Source organism: Echinops telfairi, unplaced genomic scaffold, assembly GCF_000313985.2.
Source record: "Echinops telfairi isolate 266 unplaced genomic scaffold, ASM31398v2 ScPeMD7_5592;HRSCAF=6446, whole genome shotgun sequence".
NCBI lineage: Eukaryota > Metazoa > Chordata > Mammalia > Afrosoricida > Tenrecidae > Echinops > Echinops telfairi.
The window spans coordinates 29,840,877-29,863,372 of NW_022109491.1; the positions used below are offsets into that span (position 1 = coordinate 29,840,877).

The 22,496-nt window shown below is 39.4% G+C and overlaps 1 protein-coding gene across 1 annotated transcript in view; it reads right to left on the minus strand.

The window, feature by feature from the left end:
* The window catches only part of RNF24 (ring finger protein 24), a 79,043-nt gene extending 56,643 nt beyond the window's left edge, over window positions 1–22,400 (minus strand). Inside the window, exon 1 of the mRNA XM_004697858.2 lies at window positions 22,329–22,400. The gene's annotated coding sequence lies outside the window, so the exon portion shown is untranslated. The remainder of the gene's footprint in view (window positions 1–22,328) is intronic.
* Window positions 22,401–22,496: the final 96 nt, after the last annotated feature.

Here is a 22,496-nt window from a genome sequence, read left to right on the forward strand (position 1 = left end):
AGCTGACACCAAGGGCTCAAGTGGAAAGCGGGTGTTGTAAGAATGATGAAGTCAACATATGTACTAATGTGCTCGACACAAATGACGTATGTACAGATTGTGATGAGTTGTATGAGCCCCTAATAAAATGATTATTTAATTAAAAAAAAAAAAGAGGAGCTGATAGGAAGGGCTCAAGTAGAAAGAAAATGTTTTGGAAATGTTGACGGCAACGTATGTACAATTGAATGATGGATTGTTATAAGATTTGTAAGAGCTCCCCAATAAAATGATTAATAATAAAAGAAAAAGCAAATTAAAGTACCACATATTATATGATTCCATTATTAGGAGCTGTCCAGATAGGCAAATCTATAGAGCCAGAAAGTAGATTCGTAGTTGCCAGGGGTTGGGGCGGCTCCTGAAGAGTAACAGCTACAGTGAGGAGGGGTTCTTTTGGGGACAAAAATAATGAAAATGCTCTAGTACTGATTGTGGTGATGAGTGTACAACTTTGTAAATATACTAAAATTGTATATTTTAAATGAGTAAACTAAGATATACACATTATGTATTAATAAAGCTCTTTTTAAAAGGAGAGGAAAAGAAAAATGACTTTAAGGCAACCTCCAGAAAGGAAATATCCAGAATCTCCTAGAAAGTACATAGTATACTAAGTAGCAACACTTTTCTTTATTTTTAAAAAACTCATTTTATTGGGGGCTTATACAACTCATCATAATCCATACATACATCAATTGTATAAAGCACATTTGTACATTCGTTACCCTCATCATTCTCAAAACATTTGCTCTCCACGTAAGGCCCTGGCATCAGCTCATTTTCCCCCCTTCCTCTCTGCTCCCACTTCCCTCATGAACCCTTGATTATTTACATATTATTTTTCATATCTTACACTGTCCGACCTCTCCCTTCACCCACTTTTCTGCTGTCTATCCCCCAGGGAAGAGTTTATATGTAGATCCCTGCAATTGGTTCCCCCTTTCTACCTCACCCTTCCGGTATTGCCACTCTCACCACTGGCCCTGCAGGGATCATCTGTCCTGGATTCCCTGTGTTTCCAGTTCCTATCTGTATCAGTGTACATCCTCTGGTCTAGCCAGATTTGTAAGGTAGAATTGGGATCATGATAGTGGGGCATGGAGGGAAGGTAGCATTTAAGAACTAGAGGAAAGTTGCATGTTTCATTGTTGCTACACTGCACCCTGACTGGCTCGTCTCCTCCCCGTGACCCTTCCATAAGGGGATGTCCAGTAATAGCAATATTTTTACACATCATCTGAGGACCACGGGACTGGGACCCTGACCAGCCAATGCTCTGTAGGTGGGCTGAGCTGGCAACATAGCTGGTCTTATAATTATGGAAGGAGAGAACTGAGACGAGGCAAAGACCGTTTTTGTGTTTGTTCTTCCCATTTCCCTATTTCTTGCCCAACAACGAACATTAGGAAAGCACTTTATGAAGACATAAACTACTTGGAGGCATTCAAATATAATTAACCCCCCCATGAGGATGAGAGGTGTGACTCACAGTCACACAAGATAATGAATGGTAGGCAGGGCCAAGTCTTATTAAGATCCCACATGCTTTCCACTGTATCACCCTAATTCTTTTTCTGCCTTTATGAAAATAAACTTGTAATTTACTACACAAAAAGATATGCTTACATTTTTTTCAAAGAGCTAGAAGTTAGTCTGAATAAAATTGAAATATAAGCTTCACTGATTGCATTTCCTTTGTGGGAAGTTATCTTAGCCTGAAGAAAATATTACTAAAATGAGGAGCCAGTTTTCTTTATCTTTATTGGGGGCTTGTAAGTCAGATCATATTTGAAATGTCAGAAAAAGAATATTAAAATTATAGCCTTGAATCTAATAAATTCATAGGTGAACTACTGCTTTACCTAAAAAACTTCACTACAGTTACTCAAAAAGTTTTTGCTATTTTACCATGAAATGTAGGTTATTTCTATAAATTCAGACAAAATAGCACTTAGCACTTTAAATATTTACTGATATGAATAAAGGTAATATGGTAAAAGCTAATGGCATACTAGATGGAATAACTGTAATATTCTCAAAAAGAAAGTAAACACCTCCTGGTATTTGTTCTCATTTGATTTTAAGGTTAAAATTAATAATTAAAAAAAGTCTTTTCACATTAAAATTCCCAAAACAAATCCACTGCCATTGAGTTGATTTAGACTCATAGTGACCCTATAGAGGGTTTCTGAGACTAAATTTCCACGAGAGCAGAGAGCCCTATTTTCCTCCCAGAATGCCTGGTGAGCTTGAACCTTGTGGTTCACAGTCCAATGCCTACTCGGCAGATCACCAGGGCTTCTTGATATTAAAGTTACTTTCTCTAAAACACACAAGTTCAGGAGATAAATAAACACAACCTAAAGGGTAAATGGAACAAGAGGAAACAAATAAAAACCCAAACTAATTGCTCTAGAGTCAATTTTGTCTTACAGTGATCCTATGGGACAGAGTTGGACTGCTTCCTAGGGTTTCGGAGGCTGTAAAACTTTTCAGGAGTAGAACGCCTCAGCTTTTCCCCACAAGGATTGGCTGGTGAATTTGAACTGCTAATCTTGTGGTTAGCGGCACAAAGTACAAACCATTACACCTCCAGGGCTCCAAGATAAATAAACAAAGCTTTATTCACTATCTTTTCAGTGCTGAACACTAACTTTATACTTTATTTGCATTTACACTTATGGTGTTTTGAAGTGGAAGGTTTTAAAAATAGCTTTATTGGTATATAAGTCATATATAACTTAATCGTTCAATCATATTAAGAAGAGTGGTGCAATCGTCACCATAATAAATTTCAGAACATTTTCTTCTTGTACTCGTTAGCTCCCCATTTCCAGCCTACCTCTCCTGCCATGTCCCTAAGTGATTATTAAAAATTTAGTTACTATCTCTATAGATTTACCTATCCTAAAAAGTTTTAACTCCAATGGTCAGGAGCACTTCAGTGAGGTAAGCTTTGGCCTCTTGTTGGTTCTACCTGGGATTGGGGTAGGTTGATGAGTACAGGGCTTAAAACCTCCTCCTTCAGGGGGCCTGCCTGGACTGGTGGCGTCCACTCTCATCCTGGCAATCAGTCTTCTGTCTTGTCAGGCCTGACACTGAGCAAGTAAAGTCAGCTCTATCGCTTCAAAGGGAGCCCCAAGGATATTTAGTTTTTATGACAACACAGCTAATATCTATAAACAAAATTACAATATATAGTAATTGGATATACCATTGAAGTATCAACTGGAGAGCCCTTTTCCAAGCAGTAATTGCTCCTAAAGTACATAACTAACACTTGCTCATGCTAACCCTGTGGTAGTTACATAATCTGTTGTCAATTTGAGACTATTAAGAGTGAAATGGTAGAGTTTAGCCTGTCAATCAGGTCGCAGCTTGATGACATCATTTGGAGACACTAAAGACAAAAATAGCTGGCTGGAGGCAGGACACACTCTCTGTGAGACATTCCTGCTGACAAGACACATGGAGCTACGCTAGAGTCTTGGAACTGGAGGAGCCACATGGAAACCCTGCCAGCGCTGAGACGCTTCCACTGCCACTGGCTCCACAAGACTTTCCATCCCCAGCCTTGTGGTCTTCCTGCATTTAGCATCATTGCATATGTTGTATGAGTCTCAAGAGGAATCCATAGGCAAATATTAGACTTATGGGCTAATATTAAACTCATGGACTTGATCTGGACTGGGATATCTTATTGTTGCATAATTGCTTCTTGATATAAAGCTCTCTCTTATAAACAAATGAGTGTCTATGAATTTGTTTCTCTAGTCAACCTAGACTAATACAACCCCCAAAGTCAGAATAAAGCAGATTCAGCACAGAGTTGCTTTTCAAGTTATAATTTTATATTGATGGCTTTCTCTACTTTTTCATCTCTAATGAAACAAACAATGATAAAATTGACTGAGAATCATTTATTCCCTCTTAAGACATCTGTAGTAATTTATGAAGCAGAGGATCATCTTGTAGAAAAGTGGTTCTAAATGTCATGTGTTTCTGACAAATACCATTTTAGATTAATGATGATTTGCTTGGTGCCATCAAGTCAGTTCTCTCATAGTGATCCATGTGTGTGAACAAAGTACTGCCCAGTCCTGCACCATCCTCACCATTGTTATGTTTGGGCCCATTTTTACAGCAACTCTGTGACTACTCTTGTTGAGTGTCTTCCTCTTTTTCTGATGACCCTCTACCAAGTATAATGTCCCTCTCTAGGCATTGGTCCCTCTTGATGACATGCCCAGAGTTCATTAGAGGAAGTCTTGCCATCCTTATTTCTAAAGGACATTCTGGCTGTACTTCTAACACATTTATTAATTCTTCTGGTAGTCCCTGATATATTTGATGTTCTTGGTCAGCACCATAATTCAAATACACCAATTCTTCTTACATCTTCCTTATTCAGTGTCCAACTTTCACATGCATATGATGTGATTGAAAATACCACAGCTTGGGTAAGAGGAAAAGAACAGGTGAAACAAAACTGGTGGGCATATCACAAAGTTCATTGCGATAATTAAAAAAAAAAAAAGAGTATAAATAAATATAATTTTGCTTTACAATCTCATTTGAGCAAACTAAATAATGCTTATTAAGTATGCAAATGCACATATATAAAGATCAAGATGAAAACAAGGTGTTTTTTAACCCAATGTTTCATGAGATTCTTCTATCACTAATTTGGAGAGCCAATCACTTTGTGAATGATCTGTTTCACTTCCTGCCCTTGATATTCCTGTAATTTTGCTGAAATAGGAACATGAAGAAGTATTAAGTTAAATAGGAGGTATTAAGAGAACTACAACCAAAGGGTTCTCTCCCACAAAGTATAATTTAAATACAAACAATGATACTCAATGAAGTCTTCCTGACTTTAAACTTTTTTAATCATTAATTTCTAGGATGTACAACTTGACTTCTTTAGTCTACACACAATTTTAGGAAAACACTGACAATATTTCAGGGACACGCACACATGCAAAATAGTCTAGTAATTGCTGGAAAGAAATAGTATAAAAGAAAACATTTAAAAAGCAGAGCTTGTCCTATGATCATTTCTGTCTTTTCAGATAATAAGTGCCCCATAGATTTGATTAAAGTTAAGCTACTTCTGCTAGAAAGATTTAAAGTCAAATTAAAAGAGAAAGAAACAACTAAAGATCAGACTGTATTCAAATTAGTAGGCCTCAGGAAGTTGGTAATCATAAAAATTGGGCAGGTGAGGTCTATCAGATTAGAAAAGGGCAAACTCTCCTAATTTCACTGATACCTAGGGAAGTGGGGGGAGGGAGAGTGGGAAAAGGAGTGGAACAGGGTGGCGAGCAGACAGAGTTCTGTTTGTAATCTAAACAGACTTCAAAGGTTTCATTCTCTAAATAAAAGCTTGCTTAAGAAGCAAACGGGTGAAGAGGAAAAAATACCAAACTCTAGATGGAGTCCCGGTGGCATAGTGGCTTACTTGTTGGGCTGCTAACCACAAGGTGAGTAACTCAAAACTACCAGCCGTTCCTTGGAAGAAAAGATGAGGCTTTCTACTCCCATAAAGAGTCTTGGAAACCCACAGGGGCAGTTGACTCTATCCTGTAGGGTCAATATGACTTTGAATGGAATTGATAGCAGTAAGATTTGGGCCACCACTATTTTTATAAACTAAAATAAATTAAAAAACAAACAATATAAGTCTTTTTGTATTTTAAAATTATCTTTGGATTCCAGGCTTTGATACCTAGGAACTTATTAGTGCCAGAAACCCTAGTCCATGAAGAATGAATGGACTGGGTATTAAGAACAGGGTCAAATGGACTCTAGAAATTCTGGCTTCATATTCTAATTTACTACTCCTTCCTCTCCACTGTTGGATTCTAGTTTATAAAAGGCTTTCACAGAGTTGCACCTTTTACTTAGAGAGGAAGTAGAGTACACATCTGAACTATAAAAGGAGGCAATCATTCACATTTTGGTACAGTATTCAGAATTTCATTTTAATATTTCAACTAAGGATTAACTCAGTTCCCGTTATCACAATTTATATTCATCATCTCTCTAAAGTACAGAATAGTATAAAATTTCTTGGGAGTCTTTCAGGTAACGACAAATAACCCCAATTGAGGGGATAGATATTCTTAACAGAATTCCTACTAATAAATGTAGAACAAATAACAAACTAAGAAAGTCCCCATTGTGCCACCACGAATGAAGTAACTGTTTTGACAAGATATTCATTGGGGTCTTTCACTAATACTAGAAGTGGGATAGTCAGGCATGGTGGACCTCCAGATGTGATGTAATTTAAAAATTTTTTAATTTATTTTTAATTTTTTGTGATGTAATTTTAAGCATTTATTTAGTAAGCATCCTTGTCAAGAAATTTAAATCTGATTTTAATCGGCTCTCTCCAGAGTAAGTAGATGAATCCTTAATGTGAGAAATTCCACAGGACAAATGAGAAGTGACCTAGTTTCAACTAGTCCATGACAGGGCTAAAAAAAAAAAATAGAGAGAGGAGTGCTGTAGATAAAAATAGGCCCAAGACAGATGACCAAATAGATGCAATCTGTGGACTCTGACTGCAAAGAAGACATCTTTAAACAAGACTGTCTTGAGACAACAGGGCAAATCTGAATAGGGTCTAGTTATTAGATGATACCAAAGAGTAGTTATTAATTTTAACTATAAGAATGGCATTTTGTTTCTTTAATAAAAATGCTCTTGTTTTTAGAGAAGCAAATAGAAGTTTGCAAGGTTAAATACCTGAGACTTCTGATAACAGTTGAGTCTCTGTGGAGGGTCTGTGAGAGTATATTGTGCTAACTCTCTGTTTTCGATTAGGTTTACAGCTTTCATACTAAAAAAATTGAAAAGACCTCCAGTTAGCAAAGAAGCCTGAAAAGTAGCAATAACTCTAATAGGTAAATGTATTAAATAATATCAATATTATGGAAAAGGATCAATGAAAAAGTTACATGGCAGTGATCACTTAGGAGTTGGCTGAGTTAGATGTGAGGTATGTAATCATATAGTTAGACAGCTTGTATAATGAATATTGTTTTATTCCTGAAGGAGGTTATTTCATGGGAAATCTGAAGTAGCGAACAGGTAGTTTTGTAGGCTACATTTAATGCAAAACAAACTTAGGAATGCAACTGTCTGATTTCTCCCCTCAAAGCTGTACTGTCCATTTATGCAATTCTTTTTTTAAAAATCATTTTATTAGGGGCTCATACAACTCTTATCACAATCCATACACACATCAATTGTGTAAAGCGCATTTGTACATTCACTGCCCTCATCATTCTCAAAGCATTTTCTTTTTATGCAATTCTACAGCTCTGCATGGAGGCGGTAATGAATTGAAACAGAGACAACTGAGACATAGAAAACAGAAGTTGCATTCTGAACCGATTGCTTGAGGTTTTCTTTTAGTGTAATAATTTGACTTCTTTTCTAAGGATCCAGCGTCCTTTTTACATTCCTCCTGAAACAGTAATTAATTTTTAGTATGCATTACTCATATGGTATTTCACAGCCAATGCAAAGGTTCTTTAGAACTCAATTTTCAAGTTATCTTTCAAGTAGTTCAAAGTAGAACAAACAAAAAATCAATAGTGTACAGAAATCTCTTCACAGCATAAACCATATTCTAATAAAGTTGTGGTCCTTAACCTTTTATTTTAGGATATGGACCCTGTGAAAACCTTTCTACCAGGAAAACAAAACCAAACCCCAAACTACATGTTTTTCAAAGGATTTTATTGTAGTCCTGACAGTCACTATTAGAAAATTGTATAATATAGTGTTCTAATGGGTTAGCAAATTCAAAACCAAATAAACATTCACTGACACCACACTAAAGGTCTCTGGTAAATTGGCTTGGTTTTTCTGTCCCATCCTCACTAGTTCTCTACATAGCATACTGCAGTCAAATCCAAGAACTGATTGATGCCTTCTTATCACTGTTGTGACTAGTTTCAGCATCTGCACTCCCTAGTTATCCCCAATTATCTGAAGACATCCAATCCACCCTTCAAACAATAATAGGTGTGTAAAACTTTCCTTAATTCCCCAACTCTTCTCCTTTGCCTCAGTCTTTTGTCTTCTAGACTTCCTATTTAGGACCTGTTTTTATCCCATTTTGTATCATCATCTACTAAGTAATTGGCTAATCTGGTACTTTCTGTGGCCCGACAGTCAAAATGAAAATTCTTACCACCCTGTGGTAGGTTGACTGGTAGCCCCCAAAACACAATGTCCTTGTCTTAACTCCCAGGTCCTGTAAAGTGAAGGATCCTCAGATGACCTTGTCCTGAATTTATGGGTGGACCCCAAATTCTATGATAAGCATCTTCAAAAAAAGGAGAGAAAGGAAAAAGGCATGTGAAGACTGAGTCAGCGATAGGAGTTCTGTAGCCACAAACCAAGGATTGCCTGGAGCCACCAGAATCTGGAAGAGGCAAGGTGGATTCTTCATCAGAGTCTTCAGAGCAAGTGCAGTCCTGCTGACATCTTGATTTCAGACTTCTGGCCTCCAGGGCAGTGAGAAAACACATGTCTGTTGCTTTAAGCTACCAAATTTGTGATGACAGCCACGGGGAAACAAATACATTCCTCTGCCCCATTCCAATGTTAATAGATCACTTTTACTTACTTAAGTAGTTCTGAATTGTTAATTACTTCAACAGCATTACAACAACAGATAAACTCACTGCCATCATAGTGACCCTATAGAACAAGGTAGAACGGACCCTGTGGATTTCCAAGACTGTAACTGTTTACAGGAGTAGAAAGTCTTCCTCTCCCTCTCCCTCGCTCCCTGCCTCCCTGCCTCCCTCCCTCTCTCTCTCTCTCTCTGACCAGGTTAGTAAACCAATACCAAACCATAAACACTATACCACCAGGGAAATGCAGTAGGAGAAAAAATATATCCTTTCCTTTCGCATCCCCAACCCCCACCTAAACCCACCACTGTGGATCTGATTCTAACTCATAGCTACCCCATGTCGTATTCCTCCCGAACCTCTTCATTCTTCTGTTCTCTGCAAAGGTCTCTAAACTTTCTGTATCAATAGCCTTTCTGAAAGTGCCAGTACTGGACAGCAACTGAACGGGGAAGAGACAATCAATGATGAAAGGCAGTGGTTTTGGAGGATGAAGCTCTAGATTCTAAACCTGGCCCCTGACCTTATGAACCCAGACCAGTTATTTCTTTGATCTTTAGTTTTATGATGCATCAATAATACTTTGAGGGCTAAAGAGTAAGTAAAGCTACGGATGTAAAAGGATTTTAGTTATTGGGATTAAATTAATGGAAATTTTAATTTTCTGGGTATGATATTCCCCTGGCTATTAATAATACTACTGTGTTGTGTTTTTTTTACTCTAATCTTTTGCAATAACACAAACATTCCTTCTGGCCTGTTTTCAGGGCCAATCAACAAGTTCAAGTAAAAACCTTTACATAAATTAGGACAACTTATAATATTCTCAACAAATTTCTGAAAATGTTTTGCAATTTCTTTTCCACTAAAGAAAGAGAAAGTCTTACTTTTGATTTTCCTTCCCACCCATTTCCCACAAACTACATTAGCTCATACTCTGGTGTTTCATTATCTGCCAACCTTTGCTTTCGGTCCAAGATAAAGAACACATTTGGATATGAAACCTACATTCTATTTGAAAGTTGATAATGAGCACAACTTTATATGCTCAAGTTTGGAACAGAACAATAAAAAGACAGAGGTAGTTCACAATTTTTTGGATTTATCTAGATGAATTTAACATAAAACATAAGCTCAAATGGTAGTGTATAGCCATTTAATCTCTCAATTTATGCAATTTTATTTAAAGGTAAATTAAGGCATATTGATAGATTATAAAGTATTAAGTTTGAGCATTCAATAAACACATACATAATTAACCTTCTATAGAGGCCTATGATCTATGTAAGAATAAGCTTTCTCATCAGATAAAAATTTGTACTTAGCCAAATGTCAAAACTCAAAAGAAGATGAGAAAAATAGGTAAACACCACATAAAGAAAATATGATTAATGAAAACAGGAACTTTGAAAATATAGTTAGTGTAATTATTTTAATAGTAAGCATATTTATTATGCTTTAAGAGTATTAAATCCCTATAAACTCAAGCTGCATTTCAACTCTTGCAGAGCAAATTCATAACTTAATGTGCGGTCCACTTGTAATGCTATTTAAAAAGTGCCTTTCTTCCCTTAGCCGCTCTTTGCTCCCGGTTTGTCCCCACTCCCTGATGCACCATGGGAAGGAAGTCTGAGGAACTTTCTGCTGTTAGATTTTAGGGCTGATGGAGGCCCCAGGCTGGCTTTCTCAGGCTGGCTGCTGTTAGATTTTAGGGCTGATGGAGGCCCCAGGCTGGCTGAAAGTAAGGCCACTGGTCAGGTTCTCCTGGGCCAGCTGGCAGGGAACAAAGTGTCTAGTTCCTACCTGGGGGCCACATGAGTGGTAAGGACAACAGACTCTAGAAGTTCAAAGTCAGTGAAGTCATGTCCTCCTGTCTTACATAATCCTACAACTTTTCTCTGTGTTTGTTTATTTTAGCTTAATCTTTTATCCTGGAAAACAGGGATCATCATCACTTCTGCTTACCACTGTGTCCCACAGGACAACCACTGGCACAAGTTCCTACTCAATATATAGGTAGATTAGTTCTTCCTTAAGAAAAATTTGACCAGGCTCAGCCAGCTAGCTTTCTATGAACTGCCTGAATTGGAACGCTCACAGTTCCCATCAGACCACCTGCCATTCTTTTAGAATCCTAAAGTTACCCAACTTGACATTGTGATGTCTGAAGTACTTGGATAACTGGAGGAGTTCCTACTATCTACCTAGGAAAGAGGCAGAGAACTGCTCAGGCCATTACTTCATGAAACAATTTCCATGATTAAACATGGATCTAAATTTTAACTTATATCTCATATACTTTAACATCAAAAATATTCCCATGATTATTAAGCATACTTTCAAGGTATAAATCAAGGCAAATGACAAAGGAATAAACAATTCAATACACAGAGAAGTTGTAGGGTTACGTAAGACAGGAGGACATGACTTTGCTTTCTTTGAACTTCTAGAGTCTGCTGTTCTTACTACTCATGAGGCCCTCAGAAGGGATTCTACATGGCTGTCCCCCTCATGTATATTTATCTTCCCAGTTAGCTAGCAACTGGAAAGAAAAATGTCTTATAGCTATTTAAGAATAGCAGTTGGTGTTTTCAGTGTTTTAAAAGTTCCATTCCCAGAAATAGTAAGAATAATAAGCTTTTTGTGGGATAACCTAAAAAGAGAACCCCACCTTGGGGTAAGTCAAATAAACAAATAACAAGACTTGGGTTGAAATAAAATAATTCTATCAAGTGATCAAAATGATTTATCAAATGACCAAACTGCTAGGAACTGTTTTGTGGGCCTCATTGGTCAATTGGAAATCACTTCAGCAATCTACAACATGGAATAATTTGGGGAACAGAGGCAAAGGACTAGAAAAAAACCCAAAAACCAGAAACTACTGAATAATCTTCATAGCCAATATATCCTAGGGATATAAATACTCTGAACAAAAACCAGAACAGTGACCGAGCTAGAGTCAGATATTACGAACTGGGAGGCTATACAAGTAAGTATAATAGTAATTGTTTTTCACGGGAGTGAATTTATCTACACATCAGGCAGTGAGTTTAACAATGTATGTTATCTCATTTGACCCCAAAACAAACATCATTCTTTCTATACTACAGGAAACAGAAGTTAGGAAACTGATCCCAGGCCACATGGTTTAAAGGGAAAGTGCTGGAATATGACCCTGTCTTAGTTACCTAGTGCTGCTGTAACACAAACACCACACAAGAGGGTGGCTCTGAAGAACAGAAATTTACTCTCTCACAGTTCTGGAGGCTAACAATCCAAATCAGGGTCTATTCTTTCCTTGGTGGTGACCCTAGGTGATCGATCCCTCCATGGCTTTTGTCTCCCCCTTTAAAAGTGTCTATTCTTTTTTAAAAAAACTAAAAAATAATTAGCTTTCAATCACACCCTACACTGATATGACCTTAACAACATAACAAAAGAAACCCCTATTTCCAAAGAGGATCACGTCAACAGGTTTATCAGCCACTGCCAATGAGCCTGACTCAGACACCCCATGGGACAGAATAAAAGTTGCCTCATAGGTTTTCCAAGACTGTGAATATTTCTGAGAGCAGACATCTGTTTCATCTTTTTCCCATGGAGTGTATGGTGGGTTTAAATCTCTGTCTGACACTTAACCATTGTGTTACCAGGGCTCCTTTCAATAGATAGTACAAGGACCAGAAACTCACCTCATATTTTGGGGACACAATCAAGCAGTCTGACTCCAAAATCCAGTTGCTTAGACTACATATTAAAAAATAATAATACTTACCAAAAAAAAAGTAATATAGGGGGAAATTAAATCATCAATATAGTTTATTTTCAACTCTAACAAAAAAGTGATGACAAATTAAAGAAATAAATTAAAATAAGATTTCTGGTTAGAAATTTTTAAAAAGCATATTGAGTAGGCACTTGTGCCAGCTGCTGCCCAGTAGGACACAGTGGTGAGCAGAAGGGATGAGGTCCCTGCTTTCCTAGAGCTTTCAATAAGAGTAACACATTAAAAAAGAGAGAGAGAGATAGATCAACAATATAGGAACATAAACAGGAACCTGTATACCACTGTTCACTGCTGTGTAGCATTTTCACAATAGCCAAAGGTGGAAGTAACTAAAATGTCCACCAACAAATGATTGGATTAACAAAATGTGGTATAAACCTACAACAGTATATTATGCAATCATTAAAAGAAATGAAATTCTGATACATGCCACAATATGGATGAACCTTGAAAACACTGTGTGGAGTAAAATAAAAGTCGGTGGCAAAAGGACAAATACTGTCTGATCTCATTTTCATGACATAAGCAAATAGACAGAAACCAAAAATAAACAGTGATTACCAAGCGTGGGAGGGAGTTTCTCCTAGAAGGTAGGTTTCTGTTGATGGTGGTGGAATGATTTGGTAAAGGACACGGAGAATGGGTGCCCAACTTGAGGAATGTCAACAATGCCACTGTTTATTTTCATTTCAACTGAAAAAAAAAGTCAACAACAAAATTTCAGAGAATGATATGCACTACAGAGGAAGTAGGAAGGAAATCAGACTTCTCTCTTGAGATACTGAACTAGGAAGGTAGCCCGTAGGGGATGGAGGGGAGAGCAGTGGGAAGTTGTTTGTTGTTGTCATGTTTTTGTTTGTTCTTAAAGGTGGGCAATTAGCAGAGCACATGTGTTGGCTGACTTGAATGGTCCTTGGAAAGAAGCTGATAAAGATGCAAGAGAGAGGGCATAAATGGAGGCAGGAGTTGGCCTCTGATAAGAGCAGACACATTTCCACATTGTAAAGCGAAGGAAGACAGGAAACATGGCCCTTCCTACAGAAGGTAGGCTTCTTAATTTGGTGAGGGAGTTCCACTTGATAATTTTTAAATCCTCAATGAAGTACTTAAACAACTTAACAGAGAAGAATGGATAGACTCCTGATGAGTTTAAGAAACTGGGAGGTAACTATATAAGCCAAAACAAACAAACAAAAAAAACTTATTAGAAATCAGTGGTAGTTTTGCTGGGCAGTTCTAAGTACCCATGATAGATTTTTGGTTATGAATCTGGCAGTTCTCTAGTGGTTCTGCCACTTTCTAAGGTGTGTTTTTGCTTTAAATGCACCTGCTAACATTTTGATTCTAAAAGTGATTGCATTATCACTGCTTCAAGAAAATCTCTCTGATGTTAACTGATATTTCCAGTGATGATTCCATTAAAAAAAAAAAAGAAAAAAAAAAAGAAAAAAAAAAAGGAAAACAAGCCAGGCACCTCCCTGACAACTGGGAAGGTGAGTGCTGGTCTGCATGGCTCTGAACATCTAGCAGTGCCCACTCTTCTGATGTATGTTCCTGATCCCCCACTCATGTTCCGAAACCACAATTCTGGCATAAGAGCTACAACATTCAGAAGCGTTTCTGTCTGCCCAGGTACAAGGAAACAGACTGTGTCTCTTCATGGAGGCATGCCAACACCACAAAGACTATATTGGGTGGGATGGTATGTGTGAACATTTATGTGTTGGGTGTATTTTCTATAGTTATTTTTGGAAAATACAATCTGTCAAACAAGGAACACAAAAGAAAAAAGATCACCATGAAATGTCCGTATACCAGGGATAAACAAAAGGTTCTAAAACTTTGCCAGAGAGAGAGAGAGAGAGAGAGCTAGAGAGAGCGTGCACGTGCATGTGTGTGTGTGTATATGTGTGTGTTAGGGGTGGTGGTGGAGAGTAAGTCCTATACAAGGGAATGGGAATCAGAATGGCATTGGATTTCTCACTAACAACGCACTGTAAGCCAACAGAATATTCCTTCAAAAGAAGGACACTGATTTTCCAATCCAGAATTCAACACCCAGCTAAACCACCATTCAACTATGAGGGTGCAATGAAGACTTCCAAAGATCCTGCAACTTTGAAATTCTAGAAGGAATTCCAGACTTTGTATACGCCCTTTCTCAAGAAGGGTAAGGAAGACATGGGATATAGGAAATAGGGAACCCAACACAGGAGGAATGCAAAGGGGATTCCCAAAATGGTAACAAAGGGAAGTCCCAGGATTAGTTAAACCAAAGCTCAAAGAGCAAATCGCAACAGGAAGAAATAGGAGGGGGATAGCTCCAGGGGGGCTGTCTCCAAGGAAGAAGAAACAAAACTGAGGGGTGACCTGAAAACTCTGAGAGAGTAACAGTTCTGTTATAGAGTTTATGGATGCACTAGTGATGGGTACAAAGAAAACTAAGCACACAGAAAACACACCAACAAACAAAAGAGGCAATTAATTCAGGAAAAACAAAACTTGTCTAAGAAAGAAAATGTAGTTAACAGTGCTCAAGATTGTTCGTCTGTGAATAACAAGTACATTGTCATAATAATATGAATACCGAATTCTGACTTAACTAGGAATTGTTAAGCATAGTTATGAATGCTGGATGGAGGGTGATGGTTGTGTGGGACAGCCACGTCCTTATCTTCCTAAGCACAAGCCCATAGATAATATTTAAAGCTGAAAATTAGAGAAATAGCAGTATAGGCATTAAGAACAAAATAAATATGAACATAAGTAAGCAAAGGAACTGCTGAGAGTTAAAAATGGCTGCCTCATGGGGACTGGAAACTGAGAGCAGAATGGGACAAGGAGCTAGTATGGTGGTACTCTTTGTCTTCTCCGTCCACATACAACATGTTCAAAGAGAAAAAAAAACACCCCAAAAATCAAACATTTAAGACTACATTTTACAAACCTGTAAATCCTTAGACAAATCACATTTCTCTCTCTGCCCTACCTAGTAAATGCAGAAAATATCTCTACTCACAAAAGGTAAAAAGGAAATCAGACACACACACACACACACACAACCCATTGAAACACTGAAAGCCACAGAATCTAAAGTGTAATTGCCTTCCAAACATCCTATTATTCAGTTAAATCATATGAAATTGCTGATATTTGGCCACTTTTAACTTTTAAAATAGCAATTCCATATAGTCCAAACTAATATAATAACATACTCAAATACTGACTTTAGAATGAACTGCAATTTGAAACAGAAAGCAATTACTGATAGGGAATGCTCAATGGGGGAAAAATCTACTTTATAATATGAGACATTTTGGGAGGAAAATGCATGCCATTTAGTTAATAAGGCATTATCATATTTGTTATTAAACCTTTAGCTAAAACAAACAGAAGAATTAACAAAGTAAAGAGGTGAACAGAAAATTTCAAAGGGCATCTCCAGATGACAAAACATAATATTATAATGAAATGTGCACAATCTGGAGTTGGAAAACCAAAAGGGTAGAACATTCTCAGCATATCTGCGGCTAAAAGAACTGAAGGAAAATTCAAGCCTTGAGTTGTAATGTTGAACATGGGCAAAATATTGAATGATCAAGGAAGCATCAAAAAAAGATGGAAGGAATAAACACAGTCACTGTACCAAAAATAATTGGTCGATTACCAACCATTTCAAGAGGTAGCATATGATCAAGAACTGATCGTACTGATGCACTGAAGGCATTAGTAAAGAAAAAGCAAGGCTCCAGGAATTGACGGAATGCCAATTAAGATGTTTCAACACACTGATACGGCACTGACACCAAGAATTTTGGAAGACAGCTACCTGGTCAAGTAACTGGAAGAGATCCTTAGTTGTGCCCATTACAAAAGAAAATGACCCAATACAGCATGGAAATTAATGAGCAATGTCATGTCACATGCAAGTAAAGTTATGCTTAAGATCATTAAACAATGGTTGCAGAAGAATATCGATAGGGAGCTCCCAGAAATTTAAGCTAGATTCAGAAGAGGACATAGGCACAGGAGATATCATTAGTGACGTCAGATGGAACTTGCTTGGAAGCAGAGAATACCAGAAAGATGTTTACTTGTGTTTTATTGACTATGCAAAGTCATTTGACTGTATGGATCTTAAGAAACTAAGGAAAACATTGTACAGAATGGGAACTCCAGAATACTTAATTATGCTCAATAGTAACCTGTACATAAATAGTCAATCATATAGAGCAAGGCGATACTGTGACTGAGAATCAGGAAAGGTGTACATGAAGGTTATATTCTTTGCCATATTTATTCAGCCTGTATGCTGAGCAAATAATCCAAGAAACTGGATACTGCATGGGTTTAAATCAGAAAAGGTGTGCATTACTCCTATGTATTAAACCTATAATATCAACTACAACATTCAATCTGTGTGATGAGTAGTCTGAGTAGCTGGACTATACAAAGTATTGCAATGGGCAAATATGCTGCAAAAGACTTCTTTAAAGTGCTAAAGAGCAAACATGTTAATTTGAGGATTAAGGGGTATCTGACCATAGCTAGGGTATTTTCAATCGACTCACCAGCATGTGAAAGCTGGACTATGAGTAAAGACTGGAGAAAAATGGATGTATTTGAAATAATGTGTTGGTGAAGAATACTGAAAGTAGCATGGAATGCCAGAAACACAACAAATCTATGTTGGAAGAAATACAGCCCGTTGTTCCTTAGAGCCAGAAGGGTGAGACTTTGTCTCACATACTTTGGATATGGTATGTTATCAGGAGATGCCAAAAACCAAATACAGACTCAATGCCACTGGGCTAATTCTGAATCACAGGGACCCTATAGGGCAGATAGAACTTTTCTTGTGGGTTTACAAGACTTTAAATATTTACAAGACCTGATAGCCTCATCTTTCACCCTTGGAGCAACAGGTGGGTTTGAATTGCTGACCTTGTGGATAGGAGCTCAATGCATCGGCCACTATGCCACCAAGGTTCCTTATCAGGAGATATCAAGACACCCTGGAGAAGGACATGATGCTCGGTAAAGTGGAGGATCAGTAAAACAAAGTAGAAGGCACCCACTAAGACTGGTTGACCTAGTGGCTACAGGAATTGTGAGGATGGTGCAGGACTGGGCAGTGTTAGGTTCTATTACATGTGCACAGAATTGCTGAGTCAATTGGTGGTACCTCACAACCACCACCACCCAGAAATGCTACACTCAGAGTTGGTAAGAATTTGATGACCAGAATGCCGAATAACAAGGCCAAGTTGTATTTAGGTACTTTTGTTGATACAAAAAAATAACTAAGTCACTCTTGCAAAATTAAAGTTCCACTGTATTGCGGCACTATGCAAGCCGATTTCAGTGATGATTCCGGTTACACTCTGTTTATCTACAAGTTCCCCTTATGGTTTGTTTCAAGGTGATTCCTGGAAAACACCCCATGCAGTGAAGACAGACAGTTTACAAATGTATTAGGATGCTTTGATATCAGTGACACGAGTTAATGAAACTTGTTTTAAATGCACCTACTGAGTTACAATTAATCAATCAAAACATTTATTCAAAACCTGTATCATCAAACCAAAACGTTTCCAATTGAAAATTTAACTTTCACCAATTTTAACTTCTACAAAAAAAAAGAAAGAAAAGAAAAAGAACTTGACCATAGTAACATAAGGTAAGAATTTTCCCAAGAATAATGGGTCCTGATCCAACCAATGAGAAAACTTCTCTTCAAATTAAAAACAAATGTTTGAAACTGACGGAATGTATATAAACAGATGCTGTGGAAGACTGCTTAGTTTACATCTCATTTTACATTTAAAACTATCAAAAATGAAGACACGTAAAAAAATGTTTTAAAAGAGTCTTACAGAAAACCAAACCCATGCAGTTGATCATTCAAAAATGCTTAGCATTGGACTGCTAACCTAAGTGAAAATTGGCGGTTCAAACCCACTAGCTACTCCTTTGGAAAAAAGATGAGGATGTCTGCTCCCATAAAGATTTACAGTCTCAGAAACACAGAGGGTTAATATGAGCCAGAATCAACAGCCATGGCAATGGTTATGTTAGTGAGTATGCATCCAAATAATTTTTAAAAATCATTTTATTGGGGGCTCATACAACTCTTATCACAATCCATACATACATCGATTGTATGTCAAGCACATTTGTACATTTGTTTCCCTCATCATCCTCAAAACATTTGCTTTCAACTTGAGCCCTTGGTATCAGCTCCTCATTTTTCCCCTTCCCTCCTCACTCAGCCCTCCCTCATGAACCCTTGATACTTTATAATTATTATTTTTTCATATCTTACACTGTCCGACGTCTCCCTCCTCTTCACCCACTTTTCTGTTGTCCGTCCCCCAGGGAACAGGCTACATGTAAATCCTTATAATCGGTTCTCCCTTTCTACCCCACCTCCCCTCCACCCTCCGGTATCACCACTCTCACCACTGGTCCTAAAGGGATCATCTGTCCTGGATTCCCCAAGTTTCTCGTTCCTATCTGTACCAGTGTACAACCTCTGGTCTAGCCTGATTTGTAAGGTAGAATTGGGATCATGATAGTGGGCGGGGGGAGGAAACATTTAGAAACTAGAGGAAAGCTGTATGTTTCATTGTTGCTATACTGTGTCCTGATTGGCTCATCTCCTCCCTGCGACCCTTCTGTAAGGGGATGTCCAGTTGCCTACAGATGGGTCTTGGGTCCCCAATCTGTACTCCCCCTCATTCACAATGATTTGATATTTTTGTTCTTTGATGCCTGATACCTGATCCTTTCAACACCTCATGTTCATACATGCTGGTGTGATTCTTCCATGTGGGCTTTGTTGCTTCTGAGCTAGATAGCTGCTTGTTTACCTTCAAGCCTTTAAGACCCTAGACACTGTATCTTTTGATAGCTGGCTCCATCAGCTTTCTTCACCACATTTGCTTGTACACACATTTGTCTTCAGCGATCGTGTCGGGGAGGTGTGCATCATGGAATGCCAATTTAATAGAACAAAGTGTTCTTGCATTGAGGAAGTACTTGAGGGGAGACCCAATGTCCATCTGCTGCCTTAATACTAAACCTATCAATATATGTACATAGATCTATTACCCCATTATCATATATAAATTTACATACATATGTACATGCCTATATTTAGACCGCTATCAATGGCCTTTGCCTCCTAGTTCTTCCTCTATTTTCTTTTAGTTTCCTCTTGTCCCTCTATCATGTTCAGCTTTCATTTGGGTTTCGGTAATTCCTCTCGGTTACACTGCCCTCAATCAATTCCTACCAGGCCTGTCACACCCTCCTTGCCACTAATTTTGGATCACTTGTTGTTCCCTTGTCCCTGTGTTGGTCAACACCACCTCCTTTCCCTCACCTCCCCCTCTCCCATGTCCCCCCAGAACCATTGGTCCTGTTGTTTTCTCTTCCAGACTGCTCATCCAGCCTATCTTATCTACATAGACCTGCAGATATAATAATATGCACAAAAAGCCAAGACATAGTAAGACAAAGTGACAAAAGAAAACACGACAACAACAACAAAACACCAATGACAAAAAAAAAAAAAGATATATACAAAAAACAAAAATTAAAAAAAAAGAAAATAATTCAAGGTCTATTTGTTGACCTCTAAGAGTGTCCTCGAGTCCGATGTGGTGCCACGCCCTGGCTCCAAAGTCTATCCTTTGCATTCCCTTGGGACCTCCCTGCTCTGCTCCCACTGCTGCTCTGCCACATACTATTAGTGTTTTGCCTTGGTGTGGTGGGGTCAGACCCGGCCAATCCTGACACTGTGTCTCCAGTGTTGTCCCCCATAGGGCCATGGGTCAGCGAGTGACGTCGTGTCTCATAGTGGAGTCAGCCACATGGTCCACTCTGCGCATTGGCTGCTCCGAGTGGGGATATCATCCTCCAGGCTTGGTGGGCCAGGATGCGCGCCACTCTCTCTTCCTTTGCTCCTGTGTGCTCTGATCAGACATAACCTTCTCCCTGAGCTGCATCTTCAGTGTTGTCGTCTAAAGTAAATTCTTCTGGGGGGATCCCTCAATTTCTTTAACACTGCTATTTTTAATAGATTAAAATTAAAACTCACAGCCACTGAGTCCATTCAGACTCACAGTGATCCCACAGGACAGGCCAGAACCACTCCCATGGGTTTCAGAGACATGAACTCTTTACAGAAGTAGAAAGCCTCTTCATTTCTTCTTTCTCCCTGGGAGTGGCTGGTGGTTTTGAACTGCTGATCTTGTCGTTAGCAGTCCAGTGCATAACCACCACACCACCAGAGCTCCCTTTTTAATATCTTGGAGGTGTGTTCCTTATAACTTAGTTTAGCCTCACTTCCATCATTGTGCAACATTGCAAGGTAAAAAAGAAAGTGAAAACCACCATGCAACCAAAGTCACAGCTCTCTTCTGAAACTTAAAGGCACATTTGAATTGGCATCTGCCTTTTTAATTGGCCCACATCAACTTTCCAAAGACAAATAGCAAAGCCAGGACAGGCAGTCCAACTAAGGCAAAGTCTGTGGGAACCTGTAGAGAGCTTGCTTCTCTCTCTGGGGATAAGGACAATGAAAAAAGGTGTTCTGTTTTCCAGTAATCCTGTAAGAGGAGCCATTGAGCTGGGCTACACAACCAGACAACAGAATGCAGGGGGGGGGGGGGGCGGATTCAGAGCAAAGCAAGGGCACATGCCAGGTTAATATGCAATAAAATCCTTTGCCAAAGCATTAAGGGGAGGGAAAAACATATACCCAAAAAACCTCAACAACAATAAAAAACAACAAGGAGGTGGAAAGAACCTGCTGGACCACCTTGGTATTAGCACAAGGAGGCAGGAAGAAACGAAATCTGCCTGCATTGAAGAGCTGAGAAAAACAATATCCGGGTTTATACTGGAGCATTCCTATGTACAAGAATATGAGCCCACAGACATATTAACAATGAATTAAACCCAGAATGCAGTGACCTACATGTACTGGAGTCCTCCCAAGTATACATATATGAATTTATTACCACCAGCAAAACCCCAAAGCAGAGTGTTCTAGATGTACATCTATCTGAGTATATCGATATGTTTTCAGTGAACAGAACCCACTGATTTTACCGTAAGGAACAACAAAATGCTCTTTCAAATAACATCAGAGTAAATAACATTGCTGCGGAAGCAATACGTCTCCCCACCCCACCCCCCACCTTATAGCCTCTTTCATGAGCTCTGAATCTCAAATTTCATAGGTGCCTCCAACACACACACACACACACACACACACACACACACACACTCATGCACACGTACCATAAGGTCTCTGGAAACAAAGGAGGGTCTTTAATTCTCTGATCTGTGATGCGCGCGCACACACACACACACACACACACGCACACACGCACCCGATGAAAAGACCACGACGTGACTTTCATTAATGAGTAAGTCGAATCGAGACGTCTCAACCCAGACCACAGCCAGGCAAACTGTGACAAACGGGCACGGCGAGCGCCACAAAGAAAGGGGAGGAGTAGATCGGGACCAGGAAAACACTGGCACGCCGCGCCCCCCAAAGCGCGCTCCCATCGCCAACACACGGGCAGCCGCCCTCGCCACCCTCCTCCTCCTCAGCCGAGACTCCCACGCCCTGCGACCCGACGCAGGGCACAGGGTAGCGGGGCGCGGCTGCCTGCCGGGTGCGCCCCCAGCCCGTACGAGGCGCCACGAACTCGCCCTCGATGACCTCTCGGTGACAGCCCCGCGCCGCCCTTTGTATGGGACCCACCTCCCGGCCTCGCCGGACCGTCCCCATCTCCCTGCCGGCGCCAGCCCCTCACCCTTCCCCTCCTAGCGCCAGCAAGGCTGGGTGCCTGGGCAGTGTCGGGAGCGAGGTGGGCGCGGGCCCGCGGTCTCGTCAGCATCCCCGGTCAGGAGTCCTCCCGGTCCCCGCAGCCTGGACACGGGGGCCGCGGCCCTGGGCGCTTTCCACCGTCGCACGTCCACTT